Genomic DNA, 7,110 nt, shown 5'->3' with positions numbered 1-7,110 from the left:
AAGCTCTGCCCCTTTGATAGGAAGAACGAACACTGTGAAGATGGCCATATTCCCAAAATTGCTGTACAGATTTAATGCAATCCCTATCAAACTACCACCAACATACCTCACAGACCTAGAGAAATCATTCCTAAAATTTATTTGGAACCAGAAAATACCCAGAATAGCAAAGGCAATCCTGGACAACAAAGACAAAGAAGGAGGCATTACATTTCCTGACTTGAAATTATTCTACAAATCTGTGATAAAATCAGCGTGGTATTGGCAAGAAAATAGACCTAAGGATCAGTGGAATAGATTAGAAGACGGAGATTCCTCTAGGAACACAATCAGCCACCTTGTCTTCTCTAGACTTTATAAAGAAATAAAAAGCATTAGGTCCCCAAAATTTAAAGACTCAGTCCAGAAATGGGCATCCGAGATGAACACACACTGCTCAGAAGACGAAATGAAAGAAGCGAAGAAATATATGAAAAAATGCTCCACATCACTAGCTATCCATGAAATGCAAATTAAAACAACACTGAGATACCATCTCACCCCAGAAAGAATGGCTATCATAAATAATTCAACCAACAACAAATGTTGGAGAGGCTGTGGGGAAAGGGGAACACTTCTCTGCTGCTAGTGGGAATGTAGACTGGTGCAGTCATTAGAGAAATCAGTGTGGAGATGCCTTAAAAAACTAGGACTGGAAATCCCATTCAAACTAGCTATCCCCCTACTGGGAATTTTCCCAGAGGAACTGAAAATGTCATATCATAGTGATACATGTGCACCTATATTTATAGCAGCACAATTTGTGATAGCCAAATCTTGGAAACAGCCAATATGCCCATCACCCAAGGAATGGCTGAAAAAGATGTGGTATTTTTATACAATGGAGTATTACTCAACTATAAAGAATGATAAACTTGAAGTCTTCATAATGAAGTGGATGCTATTTTAAGATATATTCATAAGTGAATTAAAACAGATCCTCATGTGTGAATATTATGTAGTCTCACTAGTATAAGAACTCTAAAGAAGAAATATAAGTAGTTAAGTATAAAGTTGAGAATTTATGGATTAAACAATGAAGAAAGGGCAAGGAGTAAAAGTAGGAAACGTGACAGGGGCAAAACCATACATTTATATGAACAATATGTTTAAGGCAATGATCCTGACAATCTTTAGCAAGTTTTTGAAACTAGCAGTTAATTGGTAGGATTCTCACCCTGACTAACTATATACACTGATACCTGTGAACTAAGCAACTGCACTGAAGATAGCAATGTGTCAGACTAGGGTTATGTTTTGAATGCCTGTCATTCTGGTCTTCTAAATATGTACTGCTTATTATATCATACCAAGTACTGCCATACTGTCTCTCAAGTAAATATTTGTTTTTAAAAAATGAGTAATAAATGAAAACAAGAGATAAGAAAAGAAAATCTCATAGAACTGTACTGCTACAGTGCTATATATGGTTAGATTTCTAAATTTCTGCTTAAAATATGTAATTTTTTTCTATTTTTTAAAATATTTTTATTTCTTCTTTTTTTCTCCACATTCTCTAGGGATTTAAAGTTTAACTTATCAAAACTTGTTGGAAAATACCTGTTCCATGTTATGTCTAAGATGTTTGATATTCAGACAGATAGTGAGGTTAAGCTCAACTGACTGTTATAGGCTAACAATATCATTAAGCTTCTCTTCTGGAGCATTAACACCTTAAGTTTACAAACCAAAAATTAGAGAAAAAAAGGTCTGTAAGACAGACAACATTTTGGCCCTAGCCTTTCAAGTTCAGTGAGGACTCAGGGCATAGGAGAACCTGTACTGTAATATCCTGTAACTCAGTTGTGTCCCAAATTTACTGGTCAAGGGGATTATGGGGTCACAGAGCAAAGTGATTGATGATTTAGAATATGCCTAAGGAGAGTCACATGGAAAGAAAACATTCTCTCAGGTTTTCACAGAGAGCAAATTGGTCAAGCAATGGCTGTGACTCATCCAAATGGCTGACACTGACGAAGGATCTACAAACTGTGGTACAGCATTTCAGGATAAATCCTGAGGAGATTTGTCTGACCTTGTCAGATACAGAAGTTAAGACTTCTGGTCGAATAGGTCTTTTTTTATCTTCATCTTAACCATCCAGAAGAAAAATATACATACTAGGTATAAAAAGTAAAGCCAACTTTATATGCTGAGCTGTAAAAGTCTGAAGTCAACAAGTTCTGACATTGCCATTCCTATGGATAATCCACTATTATTATGGACTATTGGAGTACATTGGATTATTTTGCTGAATTCAAGCACCTACAATATTTAAAAGGCAATGGAATACCAATCTCTGACAAAACTAAACAAAAAAGGGGGTACAAATGAAGGACCATTCTGTATCTGTATATACAAAATAGTTAGAATAGATATCCAGCCACTTTCTCTTAATTCAATGAGAAGAAAGATTTGTACTAATAATGTTTTGACAGGATATCATGTCTGCATCTTGTACTATGAATAACCACTATGAAGACAATAATATGCAATGTGTTATTGAAACTGTCCTACTAATCGGTTTTGAAACTATCTCATTGCTGTTTGTTTCTCAATAAAATTAATAAAAAAGAAACTCAGTTTTATTGCTATATTATCAATATTATTATTTGTATTTTAGGGAAAGGTCTAAAGGGTGTTCAGGGTCTCACTACTAGATTAGACTCCTAGTGGTCTGCCTGTCTACAGCCTCCTGAGAGATGGGATTACAGGCGTGCACCACCACATCCAGTCTCACTCTCTGTCTCAGCATGCCCCAGGGGCGGGGCCGGCATGACAGGCCCAGAGATTGAACTCCTGGCTGCTGTGCCTGTTTGCTGGTGCTTTAATCCATGGAGGTATTTGACTAGCCGCTTTATATTTATTTTTTTTCTCTCTAAAATAAAAGTCTTCCTCGGTGCTGCCTATGGAGGTGGCAGCCATCTCCCCCTTGGCACAATGGCAGCCATCAGATCCTTCATGAAGCCCAAAATCATCAGAAAGAGGACCAAGAAGTTCATCCGGCACCAATCAGTCCAATTTGTCAAAATTAAGCGCATGTTGCAGAAACCCATAGGCATTGGCAACAGGGTGCGGATGAGGTTCAAGGGTCAGATTTTGATGCCCAACATAGGTTATGGAAGTAAGAAAGACAAAGCAAATGGTGCCCAGTGGCATCCAGAAGTTCCTGGTACACAATGTTAAGGACCTGGAGATGCTGCTGGTGTGCAGCAAGTCTTACTGCTTGGAGATTTCTCATAATGTCTCTGCTAAGAACTGCAAGGCCATCTTGGAAAAAGCAGCCTAGCTAGCCATCCGAGTCAACAATCCCAATGCCAGGCTGCGCAGAAAATGAGTAGACGGCCTGTGTGCATGTTTATTTGTGCTTCAGTAAAACCACATAAACTGAAGAAAAATAAATAAATAAAAAACAGATCTGAAGTTTGAATTTATTTTAAAATTGCTCCTTCCAAATATGAACAGTGACGAAAGTGTGGTAAAGTGACTCCAAGGACATCCATGTGGACATAGCCTCAAATTGTGGTGGTGTATTCAAAGCTGCACATTGAGTCATGTCCACCTCAGAGGTACAAATTGCCACTTCCTTCTGGCCCCTGATTCCATTCTTGTGTGGGAGGCTTTTCTTTATTGGTTTGCAGTTTGATTTAAATGGTGATACAGCACCAAAGGAAGAAAGGATGGGCTGATAACGATTCTGATCCATGTGGAAAGCCAGAGGAGGAGACAGTCAACCAGGCCTCTCCAGCTAGATCCAGAGTCAAGGTTGCTCAAAGTAATAATGCACATGTAAAGGAAAATGGAAGACAAAACTTGGTCACCTTCTGCGTAGCCACGTGCCCTTCAGGCAGAGGCTTTTCTTCTTAAAGATTAAAACACTCTTGTGCAACCACAAGCAAGCACCATCTGCTCTTCTATCAAAGCTGGGACCTTGGCTCTAGAAGACCTAGCCCACCATTGCTTTTGCCTCTGTATGACACTGAAATGGAAAATAAAACTAGACACTGCTTTTACTGCTAGAGACCCAAGAGCTAATATTGTCCCAAGAGCTAATAGAGTCCCAAGAGCTAATTTCCTAATAGGAAAAGGACTTAGAGGGATTTTAATAGAAGCAATGACTTCATCCATATGTAAAGCATTCCAAGAAAATACATTTGCAACAGGGAACAGCACAGATGCCCTGAAAGGACTGCTGTATTTAGATACCACATGCCACTATTCAAGACTGGAAGGAGCTTATCTCTGGAAAGCTTTTGTGGCATACACAAAAAGTAAACTTTTTTTATTTTTTGTGTGTCTATGTACATTTTAGCTACACATCTGCTATTAATTCATTATACATATATGCATCTCTTTTCTACTAGCCTATCAGCCGTTTGAGCACTGGAAGATTTGATCTTCTTTATTTGATAAATAACTTGTTCCCAAAAAGTAGGTGCTCAGATATGTGTATTTAGTAGTCAAATAACTTTAGCCAATATTCAGTATGATTTTATGGGATAAGTTCGAGAGATGGAGAATATCTTCTAATCTATAAAAGATAGATGTTACTATGACAGAAACTGTACCGATGGAGGTTTGAATGGTTACACATGCCATGTCACATGCTGATAACAGCAGGGCAGGTAGCCTACACACTGGTGCATTGACAAAAGCATCTCATCTTATTTTTAGACATCTCATACTTACACAAAAGGAAAAAAAAGTAAAGAAACAAAAACAAACAAACAAACAAACAAAGAAAAACAGTCTCTCTATCCACAACCTGTATTATTGGGCAGGATGTTGCTTGTAATGTTAAAATTTCAACCATAATAAATTCCTTATGGTTATTTTAGTCAAGAGGTCACCTGAGTAGTGTGGAAGGGTAGGTCAAATAATGTGCAGGATAAAACCAAATTTAATCATTTGCAAGTCATAAAATATGGCTTCACTGAATCTTGCCTTGTTTAGCTTTCAAAAGGAAAAGGAAATATTTTTTTGGAATATTAGCAGGACTATGAGAGTTGATGTGTGACACTCTACAAACTTAGGTTTTAAATAAATATAATTTTTATTTTGTTTTAAATGTCTGTATATGGTGGCATAGTTTCATATTTTAAGTTTTGTGTAAAAGGAAGCCATTTAGGATGAATCCCATATGCTTTGGTCTTTCTAAGTAGACCACGATGTGGTTAATGTATTTTTTCTTAATGGGTATGGAATCAATATTTCTGTCAGTTTTAAAGTCATGAAACCTTCAGGCTTTCGCTAAGTGTTTGAATCTTTTGTTCCTATATTAAAAGGTTTTACATTGCCTTATCTTAAATTTCATGTGTTTGCTTTTACAATCTTTTATACATTTCTATTTTCAGACTGTCTTCTCATTATGGTAGAATATTTGAAGAAGGCAGTCTACTGATTCTATCTGAAATTATTTTACAGTTTTATACATTAATTTTTATAAACGTACAACAAATACAAATTTATAGACCTAAATCTCTCTAACAGAAAATGAAATTCTGTGTGTGTGTGTGTGTGTGTGTGTGCGTGTGCGTGTGTGTGTGTGTATTTAGCACAGGGTCTACAGAGTCTCACTATGTAGATTGGACTAGTAGTGATTATCCTGTTTTCAGCCTCCCAAGCGCTGGGATTACAGACCCGCTCCACCACGTCCGGTCTCAATTGCCATCTCAGCACGTCCTGTGGGCTGGGGTGCAGCATGGCATGCCAAGGATCAAACCCCGGCTGCTATGCTCTGCCATAAGCAGGTGCTGAGTTATCTGGCCAGCCTTCAGAAAATGAAATTCTAAATCAATAAAAATTTTAAATGTTCATTTGGATTTTGAGGAGGCTCCCCTCCTCCATGCCTTCTTTGCTTGAGCTTGGGCTGCATTTTCAATAGTTGCCTTTGTCAGTGTTATGATTTGTGTCTAGCTGTCCCGCCAAAGCCCCATGCCGTTATTGAGGCAGCTGCTAGAGTTTGTGATTAATTCATGATCGAATGCTGGGATTATGGGTGTGAGTGCTGCTGAGATTTTGGCTGTGAGTGCTGCACTTGCTCTGGGGGAGGGGCATAATTTGCACTACAAAGTAAGGAGGAGAAAGAGGCTTGCCAACAGCCCTAACCACAGTTCCTCCCTCTGCTCTTTGCTGTTTTCTGTAACTGTGAGCTACCACTCTCTGCAATGTACCACTCTGCCTTGGATCCAGCAGAGTGTGGACTGAAACCTCCACCAACTGTGAGCCAAATAAATCTTCCCTTCCTTAACTTTGGGTATCAAGTATTTTGTCCTAGCAGTGAGGAAGAAGTGACTGAGACAGTCAGAAAAGTTACAGCCTCTCTTTTCGAGGATGATATCCAGGGTGGCAATCATGCGCATGTCCTGTGCAATCCTTCTACCCATCATGTTTTCTGTTCCAGAGAGTTAGCTTTCCTTTTATTATATTTTAATATTTGAATGAGCAAATGAAGTTGTTCTAGGAACTAAGATTTTCATTATTATTATTACTATTATATCATTATTTATTACCTTATCAGCTGTCAAAAAAGTTGAGTGGTAAACAGTTGGTCAGTTGCCAAAATAAGCATTAGAATAGGCGAAGGGGTGCTGGACAGCTTGTGAGTCATTTTCTCTGAAGAATCAGGTTGGGGTCAGAGCACCATTACATTCAGAATAACCTTTATTCAAAACTACCTGTTGACCTTAATTTCTATTTTCTCCCATGTGAGTCGTTGGGAAATTCACACATAGTTGTATTTATCAGAAAGTTAGGAAGGCAGGATCATCAAGTAATACAGAGGAAAGTGTGTTTAAGGTATAGGTCAGATTTAATGTCATCAAAAGAGTGCTTTGGGAGGTTTTGTCAAGAGTCAGGGACCAAGCAATACTGTAGAACCAAAGTCAGTGCACTGCCTTGTCTCAAGTTCCCAGCATGACTCTGCAGTCAGTGAACAATGTTCCACTGACCTTTTCAAGCTTCAATTTGTAGGAAGGCCATCAGCCAATTAGCTAGACCTACCTCCCTTCAGGGTCTTGGAGCTCTCAGTAGAGTCCATAGTCGTAAATCAGCCCCTCAATATTTCTCATC

General features: G+C 38.4%; 1 pseudogene; it reads left to right on the top strand.

The window, feature by feature from the left end:
- Positions 1-2,979: 2,979 nt before the first annotated feature.
- LOC101563790 lies at positions 2,980-3,376 on the top strand (annotated as a pseudogene).
- Positions 3,377-7,110: the final 3,734 nt, after the last annotated feature.

This window comes from Octodon degus, unplaced genomic scaffold (genome assembly GCF_000260255.1).
Source record: "Octodon degus isolate 3935 unplaced genomic scaffold, OctDeg1.0 scaffold00046, whole genome shotgun sequence".
NCBI lineage: Eukaryota > Metazoa > Chordata > Mammalia > Rodentia > Octodontidae > Octodon > Octodon degus.
This window is presented reverse-complemented; position numbering and strand designations above follow the sequence as displayed.